The 12,911-nt window shown below is 40.3% G+C and overlaps 1 long non-coding RNA gene across 4 annotated transcripts in view; it reads left to right on the top strand.

The window, feature by feature from the left end:
- LOC139619215 (uncharacterized) overlaps nt 1-12,911 on the top strand; it is a 56,196-nt gene continuing 43,285 nt past the window's right edge. For 2 of the 4 annotated variants that reach the window (XR_011690227.1, XR_011690221.1), the window contains exons 1-2: nt 10-366; nt 4,853-4,980. This is a non-coding gene — a long non-coding RNA (uncharacterized lncRNA). Of the gene's footprint in view, nt 367-4,852; nt 4,981-12,911 lie in introns of all 4 variants that reach the window. The other 2 variants (XR_011690239.1, XR_011690233.1) reach the window with 2 other exon arrangements.

The raw sequence follows: 12,911 nt of genomic DNA on the forward strand, positions 1-12,911 counted from the left end.
TATGTTTTATGCTCGTTTAAGTGTAGTTTCAGTTACAGTTGGTCTCCAGACATGTTTTAAACAATGTTCTGTGATTGATATTTTGTTTTACATGGGTTTCTTCTTAAAAAAAAAAAAAAATAAATAAATAAAATAAAACTGAGATATGAAGCACATCTACACTTCCTCATTGAGAAATTCTGGATTAGGCCTTGTGCCCCGCCCACCACCGCTGATCGCTCTTGTTGCCAGGTGAACGAGAGGCGCTTATCAAGATGGTTAAACATTGGAGAAACTCTGCTACACATTTGAGACCCAGACTGAGGAGTTTGCTTAGGAGTGAAGAGTTGTGCATCAACGTCGACGGCTAGAAAACGTCTCAGAAAGGTAAGCTAGTTTTTTGTTTATGTTTTTTGTGTTAGCTTGGAACTGGCAGCTGCTAACACGGTGTTGGTTGCTGTGCTAATGCAAACTCTTGCTCTGTGCTGACAAGGTTGCAGCGACCTGTGGAAGTGTGTGTCAAGTTGGTTAGTGTTAGAGAAAACACACATTTGAGCCGCAGTCAGACCTAGACTCAGATGAGGAGTCTGTTCTGCACAGATATATCAGAATGGTTAGTGTTGTTAGCATCTTTTGTTTGTTTATGTTGTTTGTCAGCTTGTAACCGGCAGTGGCTGACACAGTGTTAGTGGTTGTGCTAATGCAAACGCTTGTTCTCTGCACTGACAAGTTTTTTTGTTTTTTTTTTCCCGCTTCCCCTCCCCGGTTGGTTCTTCAGGTTGGTGACGTATGAAGCTGTGTGAAGCTGTTTTTGTGAGACTGTCATTGGTTCATTGCAGTTCCAAGGTAGACATAAACAGTCATGGTGTTGACTGTTTATTTAGATCAATATATGTCATGTATGACATAAAAAAGACCATATGGACATGTTATCAAGGTTAAAAACTAGATTTTTATTGGAATGGGTCTTTAACTAGCTATCTACGGCTAGTATTATTTTAATATGCTCACACGTTCTAATGTGTTTAATTCACAAAACCATTCTAATAGAGCGCTACCTTTGGAAACTGACTTAAATAACATACTGTTGTAAGTCTGACTTTGCATTATTAACAGAAATTGTATTGTATTGTGGCCTTCATTATCTTTTAGAGAATAGGCATGTGAAGTGTAAACCTACATTGTAGTATATATCATCCTAATTTACTGAATGCCATTCATATTGAAAGGGTGCAGAAACACACCCTGTAAAATTTGATTGTTGTAAGGCAACTAACATTTTAATTTCACCCATGTGAAAAGACAAGACAAAAATGTGTGCATCATTTTAAAGCCACAGGATGTCATAGCTGGTTGTGACTGGTAGGATTTTTCAGAAAAAGCGAGCAGGTTGAAAAAGACGCAACGTGAGATCAATTTACTTAAATTTCTAATATTACGGTTATTTCATTAGCTTCACAGAAATACATGACATGCCATGTTTTTCTAGCAGATTTACTGACAAAATTAACTTGCTGCTGATGTATGTTCTTACTCTTCATGGGGTCACAAAGAGCTGTTAAAACTGCGAAAGATGCACACTACATACACAGGTACCTTTATTACTAACAACTCAGTGTTAATACAAAGGCTGTTATGTTGATTGTCCTTATGTGATATTTCACAGCTGAAATTGTGCTCTTCTTTTATTAGAAATTGCTCAAGTGTGAGAGTAAGATAAAGGAAACTGAAAGGTTGACATTTGGAGTACAGGCAGAAAGGCTTTTTTTGCCTGCTCAGTAATGGCATTGAGACTCTGGCACTATTGACAAAGACCTTGGGTTGCTATATGAAAAGTCAGTGGACACAATTTAATTTCTGTCAGCAGTCAGGCTCCACAGCCACAATGGATTTTTTTTTTTTTTTTTTTTAATGCCCCAGCCTCTGACTCTCAGCGAGCATCTGTGTGAGCGGGAAACACAGATTCTGTTGAACCCCTTCCTCTCCTCCACCCACTGCCTCTGCCCTTAAGGTGCATTTCATCCACATAGAAAATGAAGTTATATCTGAACTTCAACCAATGGTCTTGCTTGCCCTGGGGAAAGCACTGTAAGGAGCTCGCCTAAGTATGAGCAGGCAGCACAGACCACATAGGGCTGCACAAGTTCATCAATCTCCTTCAGTTCTACAGAATCTCTAATGACTGCATGCATAGCATAACCTCCCCCTCTATCTGAAAACTTTTGCTGATATGTAATGGGCTATGCTTTAGAAAAAAGGTAGAAATTATGTTAATTTTTTCTAGACTTACTGTGTATAGATTGCTTTACCTATTGCTGTAAATGCTTCTAGCTTTCTATTTTCACAGCTGCAATAACTTAAGTCATAAGGTTCCCACATGGTGTTACATCCTCAGACCTCTTGTCCTAAAGCCACATGTTGAAGGCTTGGATTATCTCCAGAAGGCTGCGAGTACAGCTCCCTCATGAAAAATATGTTGCTAACAACCTGGGCGCAGCACTAACTCTAGAAAATGTGACTGTTTCCGATCTTAATGGTATGTAGCAGAGCAGTGTGTTCATAGCTCTCTTGCTCATGGTGACTGACAGCACTCTCGTCGTGTCTGACTGACAGGAAAATAAATGACATGATTTTCTTCTTGGGAAGCGCTGACATTAGACTTCTTTTGTCAAGGGCTGGAGGAATGGGATTTTTCTACTAATGTGACTCAGAGCTGTTCCCTCATCGTCACTATGTGCACAGAGCAAAGCCACATAATATTTTGTCTCATTGAGCATAAGTATATCACATGCAGTGTATTGAGAATCTGACCTGCTTATATTCCCAAAGAGGCCAACCGAGTGTGTGTCTCTGGCTTTTTACATATGAAATCAGCAAAAAACACTACTTAGTAAAAGTATGCAAGAAGCATTTTTAACATCTTCATAACTGTTTTTTTTTACTTAAAGCAGCTGTAATTCATATTTTTTACATGGACAATGACTCAGGTGACTGCATGTGATGTGAAGGGGTCGCTCGTAGTGAACTCTGAAGATCCCCTCAGGTCTGCTAAGCTTTAGGCTGGAGACACACTGGATGTGTCGCCTGTGCGTGGTGGCTGTGGAACGTCTTGGTTGTCATTCTGGCGCCCAGCGGGTTAGACCATAAACACTGTCTGCGTGAGTCTCTAGTATCGCGACTGCATCGTGTGATCTACAAGTTCGGCGTCTTGCCTATTTTTCATGTGACACAAGCGGCATGCAGCAAAAACAGACAGTGTCTAGGAGTCTCTGTCTAGGCTGAATTTGAACATGTCATTGACATGAAAAAATATAAATATATATTTTTATTTATAACCATTTTAGCAGTTGCATGTGGAGACAGTGGCATTCTAGAGGCATTTTCTGTCAAAAATAAATAAAAAATTAATTAAAAATGAAGAGAAATCCAAGATTCAAGTATCCTGCAAACTCTGTGTAGACCGATAGAGCTGGCAGCAGCAGCAACGGAGCCGACATGCAGCTGGTGTGAACACACATGCCTGTTTTTCCACAGTAGATCACGGCACACACACCATGGATCCAGTGTGTCTCTGGCGTTAGAGCGCCTTTCAGCTCATTGTTTTGGTTTTATGCCTGTCGACTTTACTGTTTTAGTTCACTCTCACTGCTCTCGTGTTGTTTACTGAGGCAGCAAGAAGGAGTTTTCAGTGAACTAGCTCGGATAAACCCACTATGCACTTACTGACAGCACCAAACAGCAGACAGATAAAGTGAGCAACAGGCTGCTGAGCATAGTGGAGCATTTAGCAGCTAAAGAGACAGACTTTCCCCTCAGGAGTTGGTGCAGAGTAAACCAGAGGCAAAAGGAGAATGAATATTGAACTTACATTCATCAGATGGCCACAAGAGATGAGTTATACAAGAAAAGAACTGTTTCACTTTATGCAATGATATATCAGCATGTACAGCTTGTTGCCCTTGACCCAAAATGACCGAAAGAGTTTTCAGTATCACTCTCATGTGATGCAAGCTATTGATGATCAATATAAAGATATTACTGAAGTAATATATAAACTGGGAATAACAACATAGGGTGCCTATTTACTGTGGCACTGTGAAGTCTCATTAAGGACATGATGCTAACCTTTTCTCATTCCCATCATTAATCACACCACCTGCCAGCATGCTGTTACCTCACACAACTATTACAACCACCCCAGTTTTTGCTGTTTTAGTTTGAGGTGTCTTTATGTACAGCTCAGTGAGAAACAAATTTATTGCCATCCATTAGCAGGTCAGCAGCATTTCCTCCCTCTCTCTGTGTCCAGCTGGTTGTCATGTGATGTGGGAAAGCAACCTAAGAGATAGTATACTCTCTCAGATCGTTTGTCTTTGTTAAATTTTAATGAAACGTGGCTCTCTGTACCATCGTGTCTTGCAGCTCATAAATGAAACATTTTACTTTGTAGCATTACTCACACAGTGCTCTGCACATTGTTCATTTTAGCCTGTTACAACAAATGCTAAAGCCACTACAGTAGCATAAGGGCTTTATCAATACCTTTGAAAACAGCGCTGGCTGTATTAATGAAGCTTTTGAAATCAAGGGATAATAGTTTTTTAGGACTGTTGCACTGTGGTAGTAATGAATTATGTAGGCTATTTTGATACTATATTTGTTTTTGTCACAAGTTTCTTTTGTTCTCTGGTACCCAAGCACGCAGACAGACACAGCCCAAATTTAGTTTGAAGATAGTAACAGTTTATTACTACAAGATTTGGTTTAAAATCAACAGCTCAGCTGGAGTTAGGGAACACAGTTAGTAGAGTCTTTTAATTGCAGACCAAAACACAGTCTTTAATAGTGTCTGAATCCCCTCTTTTCACATTAGTTACAGGGGTGATGTCTGGGAGAGGAGGATGCGCGTGGAGGGAGCCAGCTGCAACCCTCTTAATGCACTGACACAGGCTGCTTGGTCCAACAAGCCGGCTCTGGGTTTACCTCAGGGGGAAGGAGAAGGTAAAACACAGACACTACCCACACAGCAGGGCATTAAACAAATCCATCCAGAGTTTTTCTTGCCTCCCATCCTTGAGCATGACGCTCCACCCAGCAATCGGGTCTTTCCTCTGTCTGGAGCGCCATTCCGCATCTGTTCTTTCTCCACTGGGCCTGCTCCTCTGCAGCCCTGCTCTGGGCCAGTCCTACCAAATGCTGCTTGGAAATATTTTTATTACCTTGTTGCTGGTGTGCTAGGTCCATGCAGGGGAGGTCCTGTAGACACTCAGGAGATAAACACTTCAATCTAGTGAACTGAATTAACACACAACCACTGCAAACACTGAAGCAATATCATGCAACTGTGTAAAACCAATATCTCTTGGTCACTTTCTGACATTGTCTCCCATACTTTAAACAACCACTCTTATTGCCTCAGATGTGCAACTAAGGGTCACTTAGGGTCATTCTGTCACTTTGAACACACTGCTGAGGATGACCATCACTGCTGTTGTTAAATAGAGAGCCTTCAGCTTCAGGCAAGCTAGTTCCACTAGCCTCTGCAACTCACTGAGTATTTCTTTTATTTGTCTTTCTGAAAAAACTGAAAGGTTTTCCTGAGGTTTCTATCCATATTATTGATAAATTAGCTTAATTATTAGTTAATACGAAGTTAATACCGTTGTCATTTTAACAAAGTTAAGTGACAGTTAATTAGTTAGCATGTTAACATACAACAAAAACAAACAAACAAAAAATGCTAGAACTGCCTAAAAAATTAACCAGTATGCCAGCACAGGTACTTACTGCCTTTGCAACTTGGTTTCTTCCATATCTATAATATCCATCAACACTCTGTTACCTTTCCAACTCTTTAATCTCTGCTGTGTAAAAAACATCGTCCAGCCTGTTATTACATACATGTAGACATGCCCACTATAATCAAACTTATACCATGAGCACTCTCCATGGGCAAAACAGTAACTGTGCTAAAATTGTAAGTAATTTATTTTCAGTCATTTAAACCCTTTATTTATCTTTATTATTTTTTTCACTGGTAAAGGTTTGTTCAGTATGCTGAATGAAGATGATCACTGAGGTGTCTGTGCAGGCTATTTGCAGATTTGTTGCCCCAGTCAGCCAATGTACAGACCGTACATCTGTAGTGATCTACATACATACTAGATACACGTTGACCGAGTGTCAGCGTGTGCAGAGTGGCTGTATTTGTATTTGTATGTGAAAGATGAGAACTTACCAGTACTTTCTATTCTCTGCTGTTTTACTCCAGCTTCTCTCCTTTTTCCTGTTGTCCCTGAAATGTCATGATGTGGATTCACACAGCCTCAGGACAGGCACAGATTTTTCTCTCATACACTGTGAAAAAACAACATTGTTTTAACTTAAAAAGTTAGTGTCCAGGCTGTCTTAAAATTTTATGTTGACTGAATCTGAGAAGACAAGTTGAGGTAATTTCGAAACAATTCAAAGCAAATAAACTTTTCTAGTTAAATTTACTTCACTCATTCAACTCATCATTTCAACTAAAAGACCTCAAGTTGGAAAAACTCATGTTTTTACTGTAAGTTCAAAGATAAGATAAGATCGCCTTTATTAGTCCCACAGTAGGGAAATTCACAGTGTTACAGCAGCAAAGTGGCAGTGCAGAGAAACGAAAGCTGCAAAGAAACTGCAATAACAGATATTTAAGAAAGATAAATAATAAGAATATAATAATATACAAATTATATATAGTGTACAAAATTACATATTACATACCAAAACATTTGGTCTGAATATATTATGAGAAAAGATTCATGCCATTAAAGTCCTGTATGATTTTTAATACAGTGTATTGTTAATTTCTTTAATTTCTTTCTGTTTGCCTCTAATTGATAATAACCTGGTAAGTCTACATGCCTTTAAATTCACTTCATGTGTATCTAAATGCACCTTAAGAGTCATCTAAACCCTTAGAAAGCAGAAACTGTAGGAAGTACTGTTGCTATGGATACTGGCACACACGGGAGAGGGGCGGTAGAAAACAGGAAAAAACAAGAGTGACTCCTGGTGAGGAGGTTATTAGGAGGAGTTATTCTTGTGCTGCAAACTGCCCAAAAATAGTTTGTGGCATCTTGAAAATGTTGAAGATCCCACAAAGAAAATCTCTCTGCCAGCTCAAAGTGCTTTCATAGACATTAGCTGCTAGTGATGTGGTCAGTGTCGCAGATTAGATAAAGTAGGGGATAGTTTTTCTCTTGAAATGGGTGATGAAGAAACTCCTGTGTTAAGGTGAGGCACCTCATACTGTTACACTGTGTCTTTGGTGGTTTGATAAATACTGTGATGGCTCATCAGACTCTGTGATCAGTGCTCTCGCAATCAGTTTGACATTAGTTTCACACTTTGTGTCACAATGTGTGACTTAGTAACAGCTGCGGCAGATTGGATGTAACATATATCATGCTGTTATGCTTCTAACATTTCAGAAAAAAAACAACCTGTGTAGGTAATAAATGAAATACTTCACTTCCTGCTCTGACACAGTTTGTTATGAGTCAGTCTCTGCCTCTGTACACAGTACTCTACATGATGGGAGTGCATTGTTCACTGTAGCTAACTTTAATAAAGCTTCTGGAGATGCACACATACTTTATCAGTAATGCCAGGCTCTTTTCACCTCGGTCTGACATTAGCATGAGCCTCAGATAACTTGTTAAAGTGGCCTGAAATTTTCACAGCTTTATGCTGCATTGTTCATCAATAGAGCAGTAAAAGCCACACTGCGACTAATTTCTTGTTTGGATGGCGAAGATGAGTTTGTTTCATAATGTGCGCAGCCCTTACGGGTGGTCAGCAAAAATGTGTAACTCCATCTGATTTAACTGTAAGAAACCACCTAGTAGCACAGCTGGGTACTTCAGGCACGTGCACTGCACATCCTCATCTTCTGCATTGTCAGTCAGCAATTAATCAATAATCCATTAATCACTGACATCCCTAGTAGATATACTACTTACCAGCATGTTGCTTCATTTCTAAATGCTGACAATGTCCATATAATAGCTGTCATGACATTGTGGCTGTGTGTTTTTGTCTGTCTGTTCGCCTACTGATTTAGAGCAGTGGTAAAACAGCTAAGCAGAACTATGTTTGAGGAGTGACATATTAATCAGACAGCATTATCCATGACCATTGGGGTATATAATTTATAAGATTTTAATGTTTTCATATATTCTATTCAAGTGTTTTACATGACAAATTACAAATGTTTATGGACCAACACTCACTCACTCTCATTTTTACTGTAGTTTTAAATTCATCGATGTAACCTAAGATGATGAATTCTCAGATGGAAGAACTTTTATGAGGTGCAAATTACAGGTGAGGGTCATTAGGGATGATTAAGGTTGATCTAATGAGTTTAATCCCCACCTTTGTCTAATATTGGGCTTTTACCTTCCTCCCAACTAGCTTTTTAATGTTCTTGCCTTAGAGCTTTTAACACAAATTAGCTAAACTTAACCTGACCTCAATATCTCTGTGTTCCTGCTTTAATTTGCAGTTGACAGACCTTCAACGAATAGCTGTGCACAATAGCTGCTAGCTGGTTCACAGCACTGTTGTATGCTTGTAACATGCACACATCAGGTCTACCATTTGCTCTAACTTTGTGGATAACATTAATACAGCATCTGAACTCTTTTACCTTCATTTTATACTATCCTGATTTTTTATTATAGATTACATATTTGTGCATTTGTTTGTATCTAAAAAAGTGACACTTTTTGGAGATGTGAAAAAGTTGTTAGTACAGCTGAACCAACTGGAAATCAACACATGCAGATTGTTTTGTTTTGTGATTATTCAGATCCCCTAGTCCTCAGAAATCACTGTCTGTAGATTTAAGTAAACCAGATGTCAGACACCAGATACCATCTTCAGCAGTTTATAGTGAATCATGTCTCTGTTACAGACTGATTTGGGCATAGTGTTGAAGAAACACAGCCATGTCAATTGTACACTTCAACATTTGCTGTACCACTCCTAGTAATGGCTCACTCACATAAGAACGACTTCCATGTGTGTTTGAAAGTTGTTAATGTGTTTCAAACCTGGTACAGTCATGTTTCCACTGTACAAAACAGGCTTAGCTGTTGTGATAGCATGCAGGAAGTAACCATTGCTAAAGAGCATCCATGAGTTAAACTGAGGTGTGAAGTGGAATTATCACTGTTTACCTTTATTGAATAGAAATATGCAACAGAAATTTCAACATTTACAGATGAAATCATCTACACTGTATATTTTAAATACAAGAGCCAGTGGTGTCTTTGTCACTTGTTGCTGAAATGTTGCCAGATTTGCCTTTTTAAGGTAATTGTAATGAAGTCAATATCAATAGTGAGTTATTAACAATAAGTTGATGTAGACTTATAAGTCCAAGCATGATATGGCCTTGGTGGTAAATCATCATCATTTTAACTGTGCTGCCTTGCAGCTGAAGGGCGATCAGTTGATATGAGTCACAAGGAATACTTTATATGACATGTCCACTGTCTACTGATACTGTTGTCATGTTTTTTTGGACAATGGCATAAAGGAGGTGGAACCAAAAGGCAGCTTTCATGTCTGTCCTCTTTGAGTTTCATGGCACATGATGAACTGGGCGGAGATCCCCCCTTTGAAGTGCATCAGCTGTGTCTTAGTGCTTTCTTATGCACAGTGGCAGCAGACACGACCTCAGGAGTAGATCCCTTGTTCCTTCATTTCATTTACTTTCAGGAAGGGTGAAGGGTAAAGCCACCGGAATGATGAAATACGGCTACCCAACTCTCATTGTTTTTAAGGGGAGCCTGTATGCATTCACGTTTCTCTTTAACTCTGAGCGCAGGGGGAAATTATAATTAATCTGTTAATGACAGTCGGGGCTGTCATAAGCTCAGGGAGTGTATAATAAATTGCTGTAATAAAAATTAAGATTGCATGCATCATTGAGGCCTTCAGAGGGTTTGTTTAATGTAGTTACAAAAATGGTAGCAGCTGATGTGGCGTCCACTGCTCTACCAGGAGAACGCTAATTTCTGAGTGACACTTAACCTGCTGTAGCTCAACCACGGCTGAGGGAGGTGAGGGGAAACCTAATGAGTTTTTCCTTCGTCCCATTTTGAGAACCACTGAACTGGATGGCCTGGTTTGTTTCCGAAAGGCAAAAAAAAAAAAAAAAGAACTTGCATTGTTCATGGGAAATTAATTACACCCTCTGAAAATCTACCCAATTCCAAATTCAAGTAAAAGAATTCATTATGGTCCACTGCTCTGGACAGTGATTGGTCATCATTTCTGAGGGCACAAACTTTAGACAAATCACCACATGCTCTGAGAAGTCATGTGCGGGTTAAAGGTTGAGTTGTTCACTCGTCCCTCTTCCCCTTAGCTGGAACATGAAAGATGCTGCATCGTGTGTAACATGCATTCAGAGGGGCTTGACGTCGTTACAGCAGCAGAGGACTTCCTTCTCTTTGATGAGAGACAAAGCTTCCTCTGTGGTGCAGTGTCCCATTAGGAGAGAGCCCTCGACTTCTGCCCTGGAGGAACAAAAGGAGCAAATCTTAAGCGTCGTCGTGCATTAGAGGATTATCACTTCAGCTGATGTACTCCTAGTGGTAGAACTGCCTAACAAGGATACTCCTTCAAGTGTCTTTTCTGCTTTCCCATGTTCATGCACGCTCTCCACTTCAACTGTGATCTGCTGCTGTACAGGGCAGAGGCCGACGGACTGGTTTCCTGTCTAGTCACCATGGCTGTGTCACCTCTTCTGGCCCTTTCAACCAGAAATATTTGTCAAGGAGGAGACTTGGAACCTTATCTTTGGTTGTGCTGTTTGGGACACAAGGGGCCTCGTTTGAGCTTTAGCCTGCGGGCAAGCTGGTATATTGCACTCGTAGCCTGACACCAGTTGACACAGCATAGTTGCCCAGGTCACCCTACAAAAACATTGCTCTCTCTCTGGATGAAGCCACCGAACAATGGAGATATTTTTGTTGACAGACAGCCCATGGTGCTCTAATTGAGACTAAGCTCACTTGGCTGGATTTTGTGGTGAACTTTAAAGCAATGACATCCTTCCTGTCCTGATGTTCAACTCAGAAAAAGCCCCGTTCGGTGAGAAGATTTGTCAGGTCACATTGTCTCTTCATAGGAGCTCAGTTATTCGACAGAAGTAGTTGGATGAGTAAATAAAAATTACACTATAATATTTTTTAAATATGCTCAGCGAAGGTCAGTTTAATTTGAAATATCTGTCACGGTTGAAGTCTGGGCTTTCTCAGCTGTAACCAGGAGTCTGTGGCTGAAACATAAAGCTTGTGAGCCAAGTCTAATAGGGCCTCAGTGGAAACTAGACTGCAGCAGCCGATCCTCCACCATGATTCATCTCTATTGTTTTGCTGGTTTGTTACCTTTCTCTCAAAGAGCCTATTGCTCCCATGGCTCCCACAACAATTATCACCCACTTGTCTCTCAGCTTGTCTGAACACCATGTTGTTGTCTAGGCTTCTTTGCCACCGTCCTCCTCATCTTTGTATTTATCTTTACGTTTGCGCCGTAGCAGTCATATATAAACCTGTTATGCACCACCTACCAGCCATGAAAGATAATTACAGACCAAAAGGAGCAATGGGCTTAATTTTCCAAATTAAGTGAAACTTAATAATACTTGCTTAAATCTTGGCAGTGATTAATGGCTGGCAGAGGACCAGGCAAAAATGTTATGTACATCCAGGTTAGCTGCTTTGCATGGCAGATAAACAAAGCATTATTTTTATGAACATTATTGGATATGAAAAGAAACATTAACCACCACTACATGGATGAAGATTATGATGAGGAAAGAGAATAGTACGGATATATTTTATGTTTGCTGTAATTCCAGTGCATTTCCATCAAAGCGCATATGAGAAACAAATAGGCATTGTACACAGTATATAACACTAAAGCAGCTAGCACCACCCCAGTGGACCATCCACTTTTTCATACATTTAGGGAAAATATAATCATTCTTTTTAATTACTGCACCTAGGCACTCTATTAAAATTCTAATTCACCTCATCCACCTCGATTGATCTGTTCACAGTGGGTGGCTGTGGTGAAATGCACTGTATAATATTCATGCTGGTACGCCTTGGTTGTGCTGTGTGTCAGAAGCCATCTTGCAGCGAATCCCTCACCCACCTTGGAGCGCAGCCTGTGGAACTGATGAGGTGAAGAGCATTGCTCTGCAGCTCCATGCTAGTAATCACGGGACTGAAGAAACACATACATCATCTGCCACACAGGTTGGCATGGCGAGTGAAAAGCCTTCACATCACGTAAGATGTTGGACAAATGATGGCCATACGTGTGTTTGTCTCCTCACAGATGGCTGTGCATCTTCAGTCAGGAAAAAGCTGAGCCTGGCACTTATTCCCCTCCCCCAATCCACTCCTCTTGCTCCCTCTTCCTCTCTTCCTCCATCAGTCTTTTGTAGCACGTCCCTTTTTTTCCGCCTCTCCTCTGCAGGAGGTTTGATATTGGCAACACAGTTAGTGCCCTCCACGGAAATAACAGTGGAAAAAATGACATAAATTATTTGCCAATTGTTTGACACATGCAGGGCATTGTCCTTGCTATAATCATCAGCACTCTGTCACCTGAAGGTATGAACGGTGCCACTGCTGCTTTGTGTCTCTCTGCTAAGCCTCTTGGGCTGTTCAGGGCTCCTGCTCTCTTCAGTAAAAAAGATAAGATGAGCGTTTCCTCCAAACAGCAACCACGTAGGACGGTGGAATAAATCACATTGTGATTTTAAAATGTAGGGCTTCTGCACTGGCATTTGCAGATGTGTAAAAACAACATCAGGCCAGTGCTGTATTTAAACAAAAATGTGCAGCAGTGACACCTTATTGGCTGAC

The sequence above is a fragment of the Trachinotus anak genome, unplaced genomic scaffold (genome assembly GCF_046630095.1).
Source record: "Trachinotus anak isolate AG129_WGS33_773 ecotype Australia unplaced genomic scaffold, CSIRO_AGI_Tana_v1 ptg000001l, whole genome shotgun sequence".
In the NCBI taxonomy this organism is placed as follows: Eukaryota; Metazoa; Chordata; class Actinopteri; order Carangiformes; family Carangidae; genus Trachinotus; species Trachinotus anak.